Here is a 21623-nt window from a genome sequence, read left to right as displayed (position 1 = left end):
GTCGGGGTGGGACAGGTTGGCCGCCTCTGCTGCCAGGATTAGAGTTTGACGATAGTTGACAGTGGATGCAATGGATTATATTTCTAGCATTTGCACTGCGATGCACGAGAAGATAATATTACTTCCCTCAAGGAATTGTTAGCTATTTATTTATGTGATTTGAAAAAGCAAAAAAAAAAACTAACAATAAATCAAATCAATTATTATCTGAATATACTAGTAGAAACGTGAACTATTAATGACTTTAAACAGCGTTTAAAGATATTTCATTCCACAATAAAATATGAAGTCTATTTTGTAATTTCGAAAACGTTCGACTGCACTAATGACGTTTAAAACTTTAAATTAACATAAAAATAATACAAATCTTGTATTAAAGGGAAATGAGACAATTTATTTTTCTGTGAATACATTTTATATAAGACGTATTATTTATATCATCCCCTTTTATACGATAGCCCTAATACAAGTTTTTTACGTCTTAAATGTTTTGAAAGGGTATCATGGAAAGTTAAGTATTCTTAATGTACTTCAAATTTTAAACCTAAAAAAATGTAACACCATCTGAACATACAACTAGACATTCCACCCTAAATTTTTCGCCAGATGAAAAATTCCCAAAAACGCCAATCGTTTAACTAAATCAAAGGATTTATTTTAGTTATCTATTATCTATTTTAGTTAGGAATTTAAAAAATTCAATTGTTTAATTTTTTCCGTAACCAATAACTGTACAAAACACTTTTTATACTAAATTATTGATTTTTTTTAGCAATTTAAGATGGTTTAGAAAGAGGCACATTTTGAGTTTTTATGGTTTAAAAAATAAGAAAAACCTATATTTACCCCACAAAACCCGGTTCCCATGGTCCGATCATGCTGGTTCGCGAACTCATTTCAACCCGAATTTCATCAAAATCGGGAAAGAAATTACTCAAGTTATCGCGTTTACGGGCAGATATAAATCGTTTTGAACGGATGGTGTTTTTGGCCTCTGGGGACATCAAATTAAAAAAGTAAGTCGGTCCCGGGTAGGTCTTACCGTAGTTTTTACATCGTTGGTCTTACCATGTGACCTACGGTAATAGCTACTTCCCTATAGAGAAATTCTCTAATACTGCGGGTCACTCAAGTTTAACCCACTATTGTACTGTAATGGCAAAGATGAGTGCGGAGAATTTGTTTCTTAGGCTTTTTTAGGAAATAAGCCCTTAAATAATAAACATAAAAATTTAAAAAATATTTTAACCCTTTCTCGTTTGATTGACGAGTATTTTCTTTACTTTCACATAATGTGTGTTTGAAAGTGTTTGAAAATGCAACCAAAGAGGAAATTTAAAAAAATATATTCACTAATTTAATATACTTTACCAAGTTTTTCACAATGACTTGATTGTTAAGAAGAGCAAAGAGCAGGCTGACAATTTTCTAGTCCTTGCAACATATTGTGTTCTCCGTGTTTGATCCCGGAAACGTAAAGATATTCCTTAAAAGTGTTGTTGCTTGCATTCGAAGCTTGTGTTGCAGCTTAGAAATATAAATTTTATGTATGCTTCAGTTAAGTACTGGTATCTTATGATTACCTATTTTTCAACCCCTGTCCCAGGTTCTACTAGTCTAGGGTCGGCTTGGCTAGGGCGGCCAACCTGTCCCAGCACTAATCCTCATGCACCCTGGGACAGGTTGGCCGCCCTAGCCAAAATATTTTACGACCAACCCTTGGCCAGGAGACCCTGGGAAAGGTTGTCCTACAATCCCCGCCAACGCCGGGTGCTTGTCATACGTAGCGTCGTCCGGGCACATTTGCAGTAGCGGTACTTATTTTATTTCCAAGATGGATACCACCCAGTTAGGTTGTATAAGCTTTTTGTACATTATCGAACAGTATTATCGGAAAAATCCAAGACGTTGGGGAACCCATCCTTTGCCTTCTTCACGTTTGTTGACTGAACAGTTTAATCTAATGTTCCAGGAACGCAGGAAGTATGAGGGAATATTCTTTCGTTAGTATCGAATGTCAGTTGATTCTTTTGGCGAACTCCCATTGACAATATTTTTTTAACCGTATAAATAAACTTTAATCTTTTACAATTCTTTTAGCAAATTTCTTTAATAGAAATATAGGATACAGCTATTACCGTAGGTTTCATGGCAAGACCTAGCCCCGGGACCGATTTACTTTTTCGTTTCGAGGTCCCCAGAGCAAAATACGCCATCCATTGAAATTCAAATATAATATCCTACTATCCTACTAATATTATAAATGAGAAAGTTTGGATGTTTGTGACAAGTGAACGCGAAAAATACTGGTCGGATTGGGCTGAAATTTGGCATGATGATAGCTCACATTCCCGGTTATAGGCATATTCTTACTTCAAAAATCCTTTCGGGCTCCGCCCCAGTGGCTCCGGAGTTTCCCATGTTAACCTTATGAGAAATGGAATTATTGAATCTTAACAGCTGTTTCAATTAAACAAGTTGGTACTGTTCTATGATGTTTAATAGCATTAAAGTTACAAGGATTACCAACAGGGTGCAACACTATTTTTTCTTTCACAATTTATGACAACAGCTAATTTGCAACCAAAAGGTGAGTGAGCGTAGCGAACGAACTTCAACCTGGAGGCGAGTTAGCGTAGCGAACGAGCTAACCTGAAGGCAAGTGAGCGCAGCGAACGAGCTCCAACCTAAAGGTGAGTGAGCTAGCGAACAAACTTCAACCAGGACGTGATTGAGCCATGCGAACGAGATAATCTTGAAAATTAAGAAGTTAAACGGGGCAAACTATACTATATAGTATAGTCTAACTATATAGTCCTACTAATATTATAAATGAGAAAGTTTGGATGTATGGATGTATGTTTGTGACAAGTGAACGCGAAAAATACTGGTCGGATTGGGCTGAAATTTGGCATGATGATAGCTCACATTCCCGATTAACATATAGGCATATTCTTATTTCAAAAATCTTTTCGGGCTCCGCCCCAGTGGCTCTGGAGTTTCTCATGTTAACCTTATGAGAAATGGAATTATTGAATCTTAACAGCTGTTTCAATTAAACAAGTTGGTTCTGTTCTATGATGTTCAATAGCATTAAAGTTACAAGGATTACCAACAGGGTGCAGCACTATTATTTCTTTTACATTTATGACAACAGCTAATTTGCAACCAAAAGGTGAGTGAGCGTAGCGAACGAGCTCCAACCTAAAGGTGAGTGAGCGTAGCGAACAAACTTCAACCAGGACGTGATTGAGCTATGCGAACGAGATAATCTTGAAAATTAAGAAGTTAAACGGGGCAAAGCCCGCGGGTTACAGCTAGTAATATTATAAATGAGAAAGTTTGGATGTTTGTGACAAGTGAACGCAAAAAATACTGGTCGGATTGGGCTGAAATTTGGCATGATGATAGCTCACATTCCCGATTAACATATAGGCATATTCTTATTTCAAAAATCCTTTCGGGCTCCGCCCCAGTGGCTCTGGAGTTTCCCATGTTAACCTTATGAGAAATAGAATTATTGAATCTTAACAGCTGTTTCAATTAAACAAGTTGGTTCTGTTCTATGATGTTCAATAGCATTAAAGTTACAAGGATTACCAACAGGGTGCAGCACTATTATTTCTTTTACATTTATGACAACAGCTAATTTGCAACCAGGACGTGATTGAGCCATGCGAACGAGATAATCTTGAAAATTAAGAAGTTAAACGGGGCAAAGCCCGCGGGTTACAGCTAGTATTTTATATACTTAATACAAAAAGGTTCTCTCCGTGACCTTTTTCAGCTGTCGACATTACATTAGATTTTATTTTACACCGGTTTACATTAACAGATTTCCACGATTGAGGTGCCATTTTAATGCTAAAATCAAGCACACCTCCTCTTCTCTCTCCTCTAGCTCCTCCTCCTTCTGCTCCTTTGTATTCATAGGTTTTCTGGGTCCAAAGTAATGAAAAAGGTAATTTCCTTAAGACCCCCTTACGCTTCAATTATTTATAGGAAAATACTTTTTACGTTTCTCGTAGCAGCAAACCTAAGTAATCATCAAATTTTAATGCTATTTAAATGGGGAACATATAATGGCTTGTTTAGGGAAAATTTTTAGTACAAATCCAATTAGACCGATTTAAATTCGCTTTGTTGACAGTTTTCCTGCAGCGTGGGTATTTATAGTATAGACGAAACATATTTGTAGCCATAATATAGTACTGTACAACATTAAACATTTTTTGCAAGTCAATTGAATCCAAACAACACACAATCGTGGCAGATAGATGTTGTACTGTATATTCATACTCAGATAGTCAATTTAAGTGAATCTCTGAAGATTTTTTTTCATGAAATTAAATGGTTTGAGACAGCTTGTAAGGTTAACTTTTGGCAATCATTTAAATGATACATGCCGTGTCGACATTGTGAGAAATGAGAAACCGAGCTTGTAAGTGAAATCGGACGACGCAGATTTGTGGTCTGGGCGTGTTGTTTGCCGAAACTCGCCTGGCAACTCGTGTAAAAAACGAAAATCACTTTCTCTCTCGACAGAGCAACTTTTACCCAAGGCCACGTCACTGAGTGGGGTCGCCAGATTCACTTTCTCAATTCCTCTTGCAATCGTGATTTGGATAATTTAATTACGATCCACAAACAAATGCCTATTTTGGAGAGCTTGCGAAGGAGGTAGAGTAAAGCCAATAATTTACGTCCTGAGCGAATTTCCGATAGATAGGGAGTAGCCCCCGCCACAGCAAACCTACAGACTAAGCGAATTTCCATTTGCCTGATTGGGTCTACACTAGAATGTCTCCTTAAACGAGTTTAACTTCCTTTAGGTTTGTTACTTAGGGTTGCAGCATCAGAGAGCGTAAAATGTGTTTTTTAATGCTACTAGTCTAGTATGAAATAAATGCATTTTCAAAATTTGATCAAAATATGTTAATAAACAAGCAAACAACAGTTTACTTATTCTCAATAAGAAAAACATGGTAATCATTAAATTGAATTACAATCCTATCTATCTATCTATATATTAATAGGCAAGCATGTTTCTTTAAAACCTTTTTTCTCAGCTCGTGTGTATCGTAGGGAAAATCTACGCATACCGTTAGAAAGCTATTTTCCTGTAGGTGTGCAGAATACCTTTATAAATTAAAATAGGCTCAAAAATAAGCACAAAAAATGAATTTGAAATTTTAAAAAATTAACATGGGTCTTATGGGTTGCTATGGTGATGACGAAATAACAACAAAATATAAACAGAAAATCAAAACAAATGGAAGACATTCCAATCACATGTTTTATTTACAGTGTGGGGTGAAAATAGAGAAGTTTGCACAAAACATACTTTGGTTTTATCTATCTATATATTAATAGGCAAGCATGTTTCTTTAAAACCTTTTTTCTCAGCTCGTGTGTATCGTAGGGAAAATCTACGCATACCGTTAGAAAGCTATTTTCCTGTAGGTGTGCAGAATACCTTTATAAATTAAAATAGGCTCAAAAATAAGCACAAAAAATGAATTTGAAATTTTAAAAAATTAACATGGGTCTTATGGGTTGCTATGGTGATGACGAAATAACAACAAAATATAAACAGAAAATCAAAACAAATGGAAGACATTCCAATCACATGTTTTATTTACAGTGTGGGGTGAAAATAGAGAAGTTTGCACAAAACATACTTTTGGTCGATTTTTCGACCACGGGGCGTGCTCTCGTTTATATTAAAATATAACTTTATGGAATCAAAGGTTTAATTCCACAATTCTGTTGCAAGACTGTAATTGGCAATTCCTCAATACTTTAAAAGTTTATGTTACTATTATACTAGTGCAACAGGTTTCCATATAGGGAACATATTTCACCATAAAAAACATCCAATACCATTTTTATTAACGTTGATTGCAAAGTAGAACGAGTTGGGGACACAGGTTGTTTGATTGTCCTGTGTAGCGGGTGTAGCGGGTGTAGTGGCCCCAGGCTAGGACTGTTTACTGTGGTTATCTTGAAGGTCGGGCAAGAACCTTCTGGTCTCTACTACAGTAACTAATGCAGTGATCTTCATAAATATTTACCTCGTTCCTCAGCAATAGCTGTCGGTGACACTCGTCGTCATTCTCAGAAACATTGTCTAGATATATCTACAGAGAATACCTACAATACATTCAGTGGTGGTTTATCTTTGAGCTTTGTTTGTGTGTATGATTATGGTTTGTCCGAACACTGAATTCTTTGTTCACTTGTTAAGCTTTTCAATAATTGTATTTAAATAATCATTCTAAAAATGGATGAAATTTGTACAGACGTTGTTTATAACTCGGCATGAACAACACACGTGAAATTGGTATGGTATCTTTTCAGTAGTTGGTGACCTACATCCATCAATAAGAAATGCTAACTAATACGCCTCTGATGTTTTGCTGGAATAACATTTAACTAAACTGAAATTTATACAAAATTTGAATTTCCAACCAGTTTTTACTGCACTATTTTTTTTTTAATAAACGTTTGTTCGACCTCCCCGTACCACGGGGTCTGGTGGGGCCTGATAACCACCAATGAAACAGCATACTCAATACTAGGGACTCACTGGAAGGATACAATAGTCTACTAGAAGAAATCAACACCTCGTTGCATTTTATTTAAAACTTCTGTAAAGGGCTGTTTTACAATCTTATCAGGATTTTTCATTTCATTTTTTTCATTTACAATCTTAGATTAAAGAAAACATAACATGAAGTTGATCTTTAAAACACTGGTAAAAATAAGAAGAAAGTACTAATCCAATAATCCAATATTTACTACGTCCTACAGCACTATGCTTGTAACAAAACTAGCCTAATACGACGACTAATAGTCAAGTAAATTCGATAATTTCTGTCTAATTTTATTAGACAGAAATGATCGAATTGACTTGACTATATCTTATATATTTAAAAAACTCGACAGATTATAATGAAACTTTCAGTCATTATTAAGAATTATTCGACGATTGTTTGTGTTAAGTCTGGTGCAGATCCGTCAAAAGGGCTCCACCCCAGGGGGTTTTAAGGGGTCCAATGTCAGACTTTTGGAACTACAATGTTTACAAATAAATATAATTTGAAAGCAGATGTTTACTTTCACCAACTGTTTTGTAGGTTTGAATAATCACAACATTCTGTATTAGTTATGATTTTAAATGGTGCCACACTGTTTCCACAGAATGCAGCACAAAGAACTATTTTACATTTGGATAAGTCTAAATATATTAAACCTCAATCGCAGCACACCTGTGCACCCAACAACGTTTAAATTCTCCGCTATAAAATATGTAAACATAAAAAGTAAAAGCCTTTATCCAAGTATTATAATCAATGAAAGGGATGGCAATGCCTTAATATTTTTATCTTATTGTCTATACCCACACAATCTAACATTAATTATTAAATGAATAATAATGATGCGTGCTATCTCAGGTATTCAAATGCCTCCCAATTTGTCACTAACCCACCACATTACTGTCATTAAAAGAAAAAACCAAGGAACTCTAATAATACTAATGCGAAACTTAAATCCACCCAAGCTGTGCAACGGAACCAGACTGACGAGTAAAATACTGACACCAAACTTGATCAAAGCAACAATCATCAGTTGTAAGTTTAAAGGAGAAATAGTCTTAATCCCAAGAATACCGATGATTTCATCCGAATTAGCCTTTGAATTCAAGCGACTATAATTTCCTTTGCGTCTTGCTTTCGCAATCACCATTATAAGGCACAAGGGCAATCCCTGACTATCGCCGAATTAAATTTAGAAAATTCATGCTTTTCACACGAACAGCTGTATGTTGCGTGCCCATGTGGTGGTAGGTACGCCTAAAAACCTATATATTCATATACCTAATGAAAAAAAAAACATTGTTTATCCACTGGCAATTAAGTAAAATAAATATTCTTTTTTAATTTTTGGTATACATTTTTATCATTTATGTATGTTGTGAGTTGTTTTGTTATATATAGTAAAGTTTTGTTAGTTTAGTTTGAAAGTGCTATGTTGGCAGCACTGGTAGCACCAGCTCACTTTGATTAAGAAGGAGACTCCCTCTCTGAAAAATGGACTTAGAACCGAATTGTAAAATCTTTAATAGAGCTCCTAATAAATGTATGTTATATTAATATGTGAAGTTTTAATTAAGCCCCACTTGCTACAATAATAACCATAAGGACACACAACATGGCGCAGTCAAATTTAAAGCAAGTGGGTGAAGATAATGTGAAATATAAAGTAATAATTCCGTAACTGGATGTGAAAGGTAAGGTAGGCTTGGTGTGCGATTGCAGTAAGGAAAATGGCGATGTCCGGGCTCTTCAAGCCACCAGACTGTTTATTAATTTCAGATAATGTTGCTCAGGACTGGGTTCTATTTAAGGAGCAGTTTAAGCTATTTTTAATAGCCACCGAATCAGACTCTAAATCTGAGGAAGTGAAAATTGCACAATTGCTGAACGTAATTGGAAGAGAAGCCTTAAGCATATATCATACATTTAAGTTGGGTGATTTAAAAAGTTTAAAACTTGAGGATGTGATTAGGGAGTTTGACAAACATTTTTCCCCGACTCGTAATATAACCTATCAAAGATTTCTTTTCTTCAAAAGAGTTCAAAAAGAAGGTGAACCTTTCATTAACTTCTTAACTGATGTGAAAAAACTTGCATCGTATTGCAATTTTGAAGGCCAAGAAGATAGTCTCATTAGAGATAAACTAGTACTATGTATATCAGATGAAGGATTGCAAGAAAGACTTTTGCGGGTCCCTGATCTTAAACTCTCAGATGCTATCAAACATTGCCAGTTGGCCGAGCAAAGTAAAGAACAATTTCAAGTTGTTAGTAAAGATAAAATTAATTCCATGCCGATGTCAAGTGACTTAAATTCCCTCACGCCGGTGGTTAAGAGTGAAGTGAAAGAAGAAATGGTGCATGCTGTTGAACACTATCGAGGTAAACAAGGTAGGCCTAGTAAAAACCCTACTTTCAACCGTACGTATTTGTGCAGGAAGTGTAATACTAATCATGCTAGGGCTGCTTGTCCCGCACACAACAAAAAGTGTTTAAATTGTGGTGAGCTAAATCACTTTGCCGTAGGTTGCCTTAAGCCGAAAAATAAGTTTAACAAACACAACCCTAAGGTTGCAGATAACAGGCCTAATGCCAGATCGCTTGCAGATAATAGGCCTAATGCCAGATCGCAAGAAGAAATTCATGTAGACGAGTTGAGCTCTGGGTTTCGAATTGATGATGTAAATATCAAAAATGTTTGTGAAATTGCAGGTCAAAATTGTTGGTTAGAAACAATTTCCATTAATGGTGTTAATGTGGTGTTTAAGCTTGACACTGGGGCTGAAATTAACTTAATACCCCTTGATATTTTAAACAAGTGTAAACCTAAGCCATTTGTTGATGAAAACTGTGATGTTAAACTTGAATCTTATGGTGGGTTTAGGCTAGATACTGTTGGTAAAGTAACGTTGAAATGTGAATTGAACAAGGTTGGCCTAGTAACTACAGAGGAATTTGTTGTAATAAGTTCGAATGATAAGTGTATACCAATTTTGGGACTTAAAACTTGTGTAAAATTAGGACTAATATCTAGAGTACATAATGTGCAGGTAACCTCTAGGGAAGAGTTCATTAGTAAACATAATGATGTGTTTAATGGTATTGGGTGTTTCCCTACAGAGTACAAAATTAAACTTAAAGAAAATGCTAATCCTATTGTAAAACCGCCACGTAGAGTTCCCAATGCAGTCTTGAGTAAACTTAAAGAAACTTTGGATAATCTTGAACAATTAGGAATCATTTGTAAAAATAATAGTCCTAGTAGCTATGTGAGCAATTTGGTAATAGTTGAAAAGCCTGACAAGTCACTTAGGCTTTGCTTAGATCCTCAGGTTCTAAATCAAGATATCAAACCTGAGCCATATTTGATACCTACAATGGATGAAATTAAGACTAACTTAACTGGTAAGACTTGTTTCAGCGTTCTTGATTTAAAAGATGGGTTTTTCCATGTAAGTCTAGACAAAGAGTCAGCGGATATTTGTTCTTTCAGTTCACCGTTTGGGTGTTATTCTTTTACAAGATTGCCATTTGGCTTGTCAGTTGTTTCATAGACTTAATTCTAGCATTTTTAGCGAATTTCCCATATAGGGAATAAGCTATTACCGTAGTACTCATGGTAAGACCTGGACCCGGGACCGATTTTTTTTTCGTTTTGAGGTCCCTAGAGGCCAAAAACATCATCCGTTCAAATTCATATATATATATATATATTTATATATATATTTATATATATATTTATCCTACTAATATTATAAATGAGAAAGTTTGGATGTATGGATGTATGGATGTATGTTTGTGACAAGTGAACGCGAAAAATACTGGTCGGATTGGGCTGACATTTGGCATGATGATAGCTCACATTCCCGATTAACATATAGGCATATTCTTATTTCAAAAATCCTTTCGGGCTCCGCCCCAGTGGCTCTGGAGTTTCCCATGTTAACCTTATGAGAAATGGAATTATTGAATCTTAACAGCTGTTTCAATTAAACAAGTTGGTTCTGTTCTATTATGTTCAATAGCATTAAAGTTACAAGGATTACCAACAGGGTGCAGCACTATTATTTCTTTTACATGCATGACAACAGCTAATTTGCAACCAAAAGGTGAGTGAGCGTAGCGAAAGATTTTCAACCTGGAGGCGAGTTAACGTAGCGAACGAGCTAACCTGAAGGCAAGTGAGCGCAGCGAACGAGCTCCAACCTAAAGGTGAGTGAGCGTAGCGAACAAACTTCAACCAGGGTGTGATTGAGCCATGCGAACGAAATAATCTTGAAAATTAAGAAGTTAAACGGGGCAAAGCCCGCGGGTTACAGCTAGTATATATATATATGTGTCCGTTAGCGCGATAACTCGAGCAAAAATGATCCGATTTTGATGAAATTTGGTACAAACGTGTAAACCTGCGTTTATTCGAACGAGTTCGCGAACCAGCATGATCGGACCATGGGAACGGGGGTTTATGGGGGCTTTTATGGGGTAAAAATGGGTTTTTCCAATTTTTGACCCAAAAAACATAAAATTTTGCAATTTCTTTCCAAACTATTTTGTAGAGCTTAAAAAAACAAATAATTTAGTATATTGAAGCGTTATAATGCGCCTAATGGTTACGGAGAAAATTCCAAAAAATTGTTAATTTAAAATTCCCATGTTATTCTTATGGAGAATAAGTAAACTGTTGTAGTTTGCTTGTTTATTAACATATTTTGCCCAAATTTGGAAAATGTTTTTATTTTTTACTAACTAGGCCTATTAACATTTTACATAAAAAAACACTTTTACCCTCCCTGTTGCAGCAAACCTAAGTATGTGTTAAACTGATTCTATTTAAATAGGGAATAAATGTGATATTTTTAAGGAGACATTTTAGGGTAAATCCAATCAGGCAAATAGAAATTCGCTTAGTCTGCAGGTTTGCTGCGGCGGGGGTATTTCCAATATTGAAGGTGTAACAGTATATTTTGATGACATACTAATTGCAGCACCCTCTGAAGAGGCTCATGACATAATAATGGCTAAAGTTTTAGAGAAAGCAAGGTTGAATGGTGTTAAGTTTAACCCCAGAAAGTTGCAGTTTAGATTGAATTCTGTAAAGTTTGTTGGTCATGTGTTTTCAGCTAAAGGTATAGGTGTTGATGAAAGTCACATCGAATCTATAGTTAATCTTTCTACTCCAACTAGTAAGAAAGAACTCCAACGAGTCCTGGGTACGTTTAATTATTTTAGGGATTATATTCCAAATATGTCTAGTCTTATCGGTCCACTTAGAGAGTTGCTAAAGAAAGATGTGCAATGGCAATGGCTGCCAATTCATAATGACTGCATTGAAAAGCTTAAAGTTTCATTAACGTCAGCACCAGTTTTGGCACCTTTTGATTGTAGTAAGCCCATAGAAATTCATGCAGATAGCAGTAAAGATGCGGTTGGTTTCTGTCTGATCCAAGAAGGTAGACCGGTAAGTTTTGGATCACGTAGCCTAACTCAAGTAGAATGTCAGTATGCACAAGTAGAAAAAGAGATGTTGAGCATTGTAGTAGCAGTTAATAAGTATCACAATCTTGTGTATGGTAGGAATATCACTGTTTATAATGATAGCAAGCCCATTGAATCAATTATGCAAAAGCCTATACATAAGATTATGTCAACTAGGCTACAACGTTTTAAGTTAAAACTGTTGAAGTATGATGTAACGATTAAATATAGACCAGGAAGTAGTATGGTTGTTGCAGATATGTTGTCCCGAACTAGACAAGTTGCAAATGTAAGTAGGTCTGATAATAGTGTAAAAGAAAACAGTGAATCAGATAGGCCTACTGATAAAGTTGTTCCTAATGAATTAGCAATTTCTGAAGCTAAAAAGTGTGAGTTTAGGGTAGCAACAAAAGATGATCCTGCATTGAACATTATTTGTCAATATTATGCTCAGGGTTGGCCAGATAAGTCAAAAGTTCCAGAACATGTAAAGTTATTTTATAATCAAAGGTGTGACCTGTGTGTAAATGATGGTATTGTATTCTTAAATGATAAAATAGTAGTACCTTGTAGCCTAAGAACAAGTATGCTCAAGTTGTTACATCAACATCATTTTGGTATTGAGAAAACTAAGGCCAGGGCTAGAGAGTTGATATATTGGCCAGGTATAACTAGAGATATTGAGAATCTTGTGGTAAATTGCGCTAGTTGTAATAAGTATATGAATGCACAGGCAAAAGAGTCATTAATTTCTCATGAAATACCTGACCTACCATTTAGCAAAGTAGGTGTGGACATAGCTGAAATAGGCCCTAACATCTATTTAGTTGTTGTAGATTATTTGTCGAAATGGGTTGAATGTGTACAAATGTGTAACAAGACTACTTTAGAGGTAGTGAGATGCTTAAAACCGATTTTTGCTTGTCACGGTATACCATTGAAGGTGGTCGGAGACAACAATCCTTTTGGGTCATTTGCATTTAAAGAGTTTGCTAAAGAATGGTGTTTCGAAGTAGTTAATACAAGTCCATTATATCCCAGGTCAAATGGACAAGTTGAGAGAACCATTCAGACAATAAAGAAAATTCTGAAAAAATGTCATGAAGTTAGGTCAGATGTTCAGTTAGCTATTTTAGAATATCGTAATACGCCTGTTGTTAATGGGTTGTCACCGTCTCAAATTCTTATGGGTCGCAGGTTGCGTACTAAAGTGCCTATCACAAAAAGGTTGCTTCAGCCAAGTTTATCTAGTCTTAGTAATGTCAAACAAGCTATCGTAAACAATCAAGCTAAGTCTGCTCAAGTGTATGATCGAACAACTAAGCCTAAAGCTGAGTTTCAGTTAAGGGATCCAGTTTATGTGTACAATCTTGTTAAAAGGGTATGGGAACCAGGTCAAATTGTAGCTCTAACAGGTAGTCCTAGATCTTATATGGTTAAGATGAGTAATGGACGAGTGCTGAGAAGGAATAGTTTTCATTTAAGGTTGAGGTCTGAAATTGGACGTAATTTAAATAGGCCTATTGATGATCAGAGAAATGAAGTGTATTATGATGTAGAATCAGATCAATCACAAACTCCGGTTACAAATCCTAGTAGGCCTATTACTGTAAATGTATCACCAAGTTCAAATAACTTGACAAATACTCGTATTAGCGAGACTTTAACCCCACAAACTCAAGTTGTGTCCCCATTTTCACAATCTCAATCACTAGATGTAAGTCGTGGTGTCGCTTTAACGCCAATGCATAGTAGTGTAAACCACAATGGTACGCCTAATGTAAGAAGTGCTTATAAAACTAGGTTTGGTCGTGTAATTAGGCCTCCAAGAAGGCTAGAGGATTATGACACTGATTAACTGTCCTGTATTGTGTTATTTGAGGTGCTTAAGTAAAGAAGTTGTACAAAAAATGGAATTTACATTGTATAGGCCTAACCAAGAAAAGGGTTAGGAAGTCAATTATGTTTAATAGTGTAGCCTAATAGGTTTTTGTTGGGACTGTTTAAGTTTTGAGTAAACCTCAGTTTGAAGTATTTTAAATATGATTGTATTTCTCTATATTGATTGTTGTTTTTATATTTGAGATGTTATAGATAATAAAGGGTTTGTTTAGGCACTACTTGGTAAATAACGTTTGAAATACTAATAGCCTACAAGTTTTGGTAATTTTTGAAGATGAAAAGTATTATGTTTAGTTTATGGTTGAAAATTCTTATGTTGTTTGATAGGTTAGGAAATGATTGTTTAAAATTTCAGAAGTCTTTGTCTGGTAAGATTATAAAAGTGCTAATGCTCATAATTTTGAAACTTTGTTAAATTGTTAGTTAGAGGATAAAAGATTTAAGGGGGAGGTGTTGTGAGTTGTTTTGTTATATATAGTAAAGTTTTGTTAGTTTAGTTTGAAAGTGCTATGTTGGCAGCACTGGTAGCACCAGCTCACTGATTAAGAAGGAGACTCGCTCTCTGCAAAATGGACTTCGAACCGAATTGTAAAATCTTTTTCACCACACTATACCCTATTACCACTATTCACCACAATAATAATGCACACTGATAGTCAACACAACTACAACTTTAAGGTTATGTGAAGAAATAATTTGAGGAATCAGCAAAAATAAAAATATATAGTTGCTAGGCAACGGTGACAATAACACAATTCTATTGAAATGCTATGGATTTTGATTATGTATTTAAAATGCATTCATGTTTTAAGTAAGTAAGCGGACAGCTGATTTTGCGGCCCCGGCCTGTAAAAACCTGCTCGGTCCCCAAATTATGGACAGCTGGCATCGCCAGCAAAACGTAACTTTCGGCCACCAATTAACGTATGTAATACAGCCAAAAACATGATAGTGTGGTGAAAAATCTTTAATAGAGCTCCTAATAAATGTATGTTATATTAATATGTGAAGTTTTAATTAAGCCCCACTTGCTACAATAATAACCATAAGGACACACAACAATGTAAACGCGCGCCGGATAACTGCTAGTTCTATACTATATTAATAGACAAAAATGTTTATTGAAAACCTTTTTTCTTAGCTCCTGTGCATCGCAGGGAAAATCTAAGCATACTGTTAGAAATATTCCAATCGCATGTTTTATTTATAGCGTGGGGTGAAAATAGAGAAGTTTGAACAATACATACTTTTGGTCGAGTTTTCGACCACGGGACGAGCTCTATTTAGGTTAAAACAATTTGTTGGGTTTTTGTATTCAGCAAATCGACTCCTAAATATTTATTTTTATAGGCATCAATTTAAAGCTCTTATTCTTTAGATGTGCCTTTTGCGGGTTTCGATGATATCCCGTGAAAGTCCTACGTCCTATAGGCTTTTAAAATTTCATAGTTTGTGCTGAATTCTGTTGTCAAACATCTGAACTTTTTCATGTTTACATTTGTTTACATTAAAACAAATGGCCAGGATACAATTAAGAATCATCATATTATCATCACCGGACAATTAATGCATGCTTTATATTTTTTACATTTACAACAAATGTTACACCAACGAGCAACGCTCGGTCCCCTGGTACTTATTCTAAATACAAAATTGTGACTAAAATCTGTCCTACGGTTTCCGTGTTAAGTTTCTTGGACAAAAGTTGAGTGGAGACCCTCAGGGTGCGGAGGTAACGATATGTTGGTAAGTGACCTTGACAAGTCGCTAACATAGAGTGCAAACACGTGACCGCCTTTACTGTCACATACACACGCACACTGATTGTTACTGTGTAATATAACAGTGAAGTACAGGGGTGCGGAGGTAACGATATGTTGGTAAGTGACCTTGACAAGTCGCTAAGGCCCCGTTTATGCACCAAGTGCGGGAGCGGGGCGATAGCGGGCCCGCTCCCGCTGTAAATGAGTCTGTTTATGCACGAAGAGCGATAGCGGTAGCGGTTGGTTAAAGGAGAATGGAAGGGTGACACAGTCTTGCCAACTCAAACTCTGCCAAATAATTAACACAACTATTTGTCCTAAGTGCACGTGCGCGTGGGTCAAGTTGGCAACCCTGGCTTCATCCCAAGCAACCGCTGCGATTTCTAACTACACAGCGGGCGAATTAGAAACGCAGCGGGAGATCAACCGCTATCGCTATCGCTCTTGGTGCATAAACAGCCCCATTTAACTCAATGGTGTTAGAAATCGCTCCCGCTGTCGCTACCGCTACCGCACTTGGTGCATAGAGTGCAAACACGTGACCGCCTTTACTGTCACATACACACGCACACTGATTGTAACTGTGTAACATCACAGTGAAGTTAGTTGTGTGTATGTATGTATCACTGCAACACTGCTTGCCGAATTGTGGTTCGATTGAATTTGAAGTGTAGTTGTAAAATTATCAATGAGTGAACGCCTCTTGGGAATAACAAATAGGGTGTACAGAAAACGTGTTTTTTTTATAATTAACGGCACGACCTCAACAGAGCGAGAGGCTTAAGTTAAATTAGTTCATACATTTTTTGAAAGAGGACTGGGCTAAATACAGTATGTCGTTTGGGAGGCTTGACCTTGTTGTGTACAAAAATAATCATGGAAATGTGGATGCGACGAAATTAACAAACTGCTTCGCTTTAATCGCTTTGCATACAAAATCAGGCCGAAAATCACTAGTGGTCGAACGGAAAACAGAATTAGCTTACCAACAGACAGGCCTGACTTGATGAATACTCGTGACAACATTATTGCTATTCATCTATATTACTAGTTGTGTGCCCGTTCTACGTACGGGATTCTTGTAGTAAGTTGAAACCTTATATTCAGAACAGGAGTTGCTTTGCATATTTAGTGTGCATTTTTCCAAGTATGCAGGCAAAACTATTACCGTATAGGAATATATATAAACCTTCACAAATACAATATCTGACAGTTTTAAAGCCAAAACGAATGCTTCGCAATTAAATGTCACCCGATCGTGTTAGTCCATATTTTATATCTAATGATAAAAGGAATTGCTTTATTGATCTATGAGGCATAGCCCTAAGGTAGGCCTGTAATTGAAAGTTACTTTTCACACTGGTTAAAAGTAGTTAAAATACTACCTCAACCTCACTACTGCACACTTTATTCGGGTTGAAATTTTCTTTAACAAAGGTGCTCTTGTCTTTCCACGAAACACTGAGAAATAAGGACATTAATGCGTTACCAACAAACATACTTACACACACAAATACAGAATTGAATAAGGGGATTTGCTACGCTTTAACCGAATCAAATTACAAACAAAATAATTATTTGAAAGTTTTGATCTAATATATAAAATTCTCGTGTCACAGTGTTTGTCTGCAAACTCCTCCGGAACGACTTCACCGATCGTTGTGAGCGCAGCGAACGAGCTCCAACCTAAAGGTGAGTGAGCGTAGCGAACGAACTTCAACCTGGAGGCGAGTGAGCGTAGCGAACGAGCTAACCTGAAGGCAAGTGAGCGCAGCGAACGAGCTCCAACCTAAAGGTGAGTGAGCGTAGCGAACGAGCTCCAACCCAAAGGTGAGTGAGCGTAGCGAACGAACTTCAACCAGGACGTGATTGAGCGATGCGAACGAGATCATCTTGAAAATTAAACGTAACGGTACTTTCTTTCCATCGGTCTGTCTTAGGGGAAACCTATAACTTAGGCGATACGAAGTACGCCGGGTCAGCTAGTAGTGTCATACAATTTTATGATAATCGTTTTTAGGCCTAATCAAACTGTAAAATTGGTGTAAATCCGTTGGCAAATATATAACTAAGTAAATAAATACACAACAACGCCTAGCTTTAAAAACTCATGATGGGTTGCTAAAAAAATCTTTCACTAATGTTTTATAATTTTCTTAGCATAAGCTAACATTTTGAAGTCCAGACAGAAAATGCAAAAAATATACAGTAAGACATAAATTAAATTTAATAAGAAACGAGGTGTTAGCCCGTCCTACGTACGGGAATTCAGTAGTCAGTTAAAACCGTGTACAATTCAGATCAGCTAGTTTACACAAAGACAAAGTTTCTTGCAGTTTTAATGAGAAAAATCATCTTGTAAACACATGTTGTGTGACCAAATGTGTTTTTATTCCATCATAGGCCTATACGATATGCATTTTAAATCCGATAATTTTACAATAGGTAAAACAGCAATTCTGCAATTTTTACGATGTGAAAACTGTTGAAGTGAGATTTGCAGCCGTTTCGCACACTGATTATAAGTAGCCTACAGTAGAGAGAGTAATAGTCAATTGAGAAGTGTATAGACCTAGTCAACAATACCACCTTCCATAGCATATCTGCCTCTTCCATAATTATTACCACCACAATACAACTACTATACACAATTTCCAGTAGGTCTGAATTGAAACTACCTAAAATAAAACGATAATATCCAATAAAATTCACAGTACACGTAATTTAACTTTGGTGTCCTAACATCAAAACTAATCGTCACACCTATCATTGCATTAATTGCTAAATATATAAGCGTAAACAAAGAAAAGTAAAAACAATAACAGTTTGTTTTGAAACAGTTGTTTGGTTCAAATAACATTCAATTGAAAAAAGAACTGGTCACATGTAGCAGGAATATAAAAAGTAAACACGCTAGTAAAACTAATGACGAAATTGTCAATGATTATTATCCATACCGTTATCAGTTCTATCCTTGAAAATTACCCACCCTCATAGAATAAATGTACATCGTAATTTCCCATATTAGTTCATTTAAACTACAATATATTCATCGTTGAAATGAAAGTGATATTTTCACGTTTGGGGGCGCTGATATAGGCGCCCCCAAACGTAACCACAACTGAACATGATTTCAAAAGGATGGTTTGTCTAATTGCAGTATTTTAGGTTAATGTTGATGTTGTGTTCAATCTATGTCATCCATCTGTTTATCTTTGTATAAAACCCGGCTGAGGTTGAGGTGGTAATTTAAAATCGTGATTCCTGATTATTCTTCATCTTCTTTTTATGACATCAATATTTCCGCGCCTAATCCAAACAAAGTCCAGACAAACATTAATTTTAAACAAAAAGCTACCATGGAGAATTAAAACATGTTAACATTGTAATTTTTCTAATCTTTCCTTGAAAAGTGTAGCACTAAAATAATTTGCATTTATCCTTTTTTATTAAGACTCGTGTACAGAGCCTCGATTTGTACTGGGGTTTAATTATTTTTTGTTAAAACTGTGGTTTAAACTGTGGTCTAATTATCTCTACTAATCTTACTTATTTACTATAATCAATGACAAAATAAGAGTAAATAAAATAACCTCATAGTTCCATAGTTGATATTTAACCAGCTGTTAGTTAAAACAAATTATATTGCTCTAAAACAAATCGAAAATTGCAAAGATCGCTTTAAAAAATAATTTGAACATCCTAGTATTTTACTATGTATATTTCATTAATCTGTCATCCTCTTACAGAAGAATTGAACGAATCAATGATTAGCATTACACATAGTATAAATAAGTCAACCCTTAGTATGTCTTTTATTTTTATCCAAATGCTGAATTTGTGACACAAAAGCTGAATGTTTACAGCTGTTATGTTAAGCAAATTATTTTATGCCAAAAGCTAGTTTAGAATCTTAGCGTCGGCTGCTAGACATTTAAAAAATTAAAACTTAATTTCTAAAAAACTGGGACCCTAAACTAAAATTATGGCTTCGACATTCCCTAGTTTTCAAAATTATCTTTCTTTCAACACAAAAATCGTGAAAATCCGTCGAGTGGTTGATTCAGAATCGTGAAATAAAAAAACACACTTTCGTTTTAATATTATAGATAAGGTGCAGCACTAACGATACCGGTAACTATAGTTGTAAATAGTGATGTGTTTGTACGTAAAAATGGTTCTTACTGCCACCACCGGTTATAAGGAATTTTTGGTAGCAGTACCAAAAACCAACGTTTACATTTAAGAAAAGAACTATAGTACTTACGACCAATTCAAACTGTCCTTCTAATCAAACTGTATTCCTGTATTATAGGTGTTAATCCGTTGGAAAATAAATAAATAAATAAATACACAGGCCACAAAACATGTAACATGTAACGTTAACAACGTAAAGCTTTAAAAACTCACTATGGTTTGCTCAAAAAAACTTTTACTTGATGTGGTGTAGTTCCGAAGTTATTAATCTCCCTTGGTTTTATTTTTTTTAAGTTTTCGAAAATCAAAGTTATTTCCCATTAATATTTTTATTTTTAAGCAACTTTTAATGTTAACATATTAATGACAGTTTGAAGAAACCACCTTTATCCAAACAAAGGTTTCTTATTTAAAAGATTACGTAATCTCTAAACGATAATCAGTACATCTAGTAAACATTCGGAGGAAATGTGACAAAACGCACAAATCTGGGGTTTTGGACGTTTGTAATTTTACTTCCTAAGTAGAAAAGGTACCGTTATCGTTGTCGAAATGTAAGTAAGTAGAAACCAAAAGTGACACATTGGAAAAGCGAGTTTAGCTACATCTGTAAGTTAAACCTCTGTTACGATCACAGCGAAATCAGAAAGATCTTCCAAGATCGCAGCAACATCCACGATCACCCACTGCAGTTGTGATTTTTACTTTGCACTTAACACAACTGTCCTTGAAGCGCCATCAATAAGTGGAAACCTTTTTTGTAAGCTATTGGTGACGATGATAATAAAACATAAGTTTCCCAGCACTAATACAACACAGATTCACGGTATTTTCCCCGGTTGTCAAAACTCAAGAACAATCGTTGCACTTGCGATTAATTAAACCGGTTAAGTAAAGCACAACGTTTTTAATCTCCCTTGGTTTGGATGTGCTAACCAAACTTGATCGGAAATGGTTGCGGTATTTGTAAACAACTTTTAATGTAAAAATATCAGTGACAGCTAGAAGTGAGAACTAATCCAAACAGCTGATCGTCATTTCATAAAATGTAATAGTAAACATAGGGAGAAAATTTGACAAAAATCTAACAAAATTGGGTTTTTGATGGTTTGTTATTTTATTTCAAAGAAGCAGGGCCATGTTTTTAAAGCCAAAGACACTCTCACCAATCCAGTAAATACAGAAAAATGATTAGAACCTTGATCGGTACTCTAGTTTTCTAGGAGTAGGCCGCGTAAAATGACATTTTGGCGTTACAGACGGAATCACAGAATGGACAAACAGACAAACAGACAGACAGAAATTGAAATAAGACTCGTTTAGGCTTTCTTAGGATATGAAACGTAAAAATAACCAAAAACTGCATGATTCTAAGCAATGTACAGACAAAGCTGTAATTTTATTTATATAGATTAAAATAAATTGTTGGATTTTTGTGTGCAGCAAATCGACCCCTAAGTATTTATTTTATAGGTATATTTGGTATCAATTTTTATCCTCTAGATGTGCTTTTTGTGGGTTTGGATGATATCCTGTGTAAGCCCTTCTTCCTATAGAATTTCATAGTTTGTGCTGCTAGCATTAGGTTCCAAAACTGCTAATTTGGGTTATGTGGATCGACTGTCAAATTTCTGTTACCATAAAACTGTTGCTGTAATATTCAATAGTTTTAAATCACAGACTAGCG

The 21623-nt window shown here is 35.6% G+C and overlaps 1 protein-coding gene across 2 annotated transcripts in view; it reads right to left on the bottom strand.

The window, feature by feature from the left end:
- The window catches only part of LOC128983157 (cell growth regulator with RING finger domain protein 1-like), a 138030-nt gene that overhangs the window by 87920 nt on the left and 28487 nt on the right, over window positions 1-21623 (bottom strand). The window lies entirely within an intron of this gene.

This window comes from Macrosteles quadrilineatus, unplaced genomic scaffold, assembly GCF_028750875.1.
Source record: "Macrosteles quadrilineatus isolate MER2022 unplaced genomic scaffold, UCM_ALF_1.0 Scaffold_1__1_contigs__length_201487025, whole genome shotgun sequence".
Lineage (NCBI taxonomy): Eukaryota > Metazoa > Arthropoda > Insecta > Hemiptera > Cicadellidae > Macrosteles > Macrosteles quadrilineatus.
Note: the sequence above shows the minus strand (reverse complement) of the source record. Positions and strands in the feature narration are given on the sequence as shown.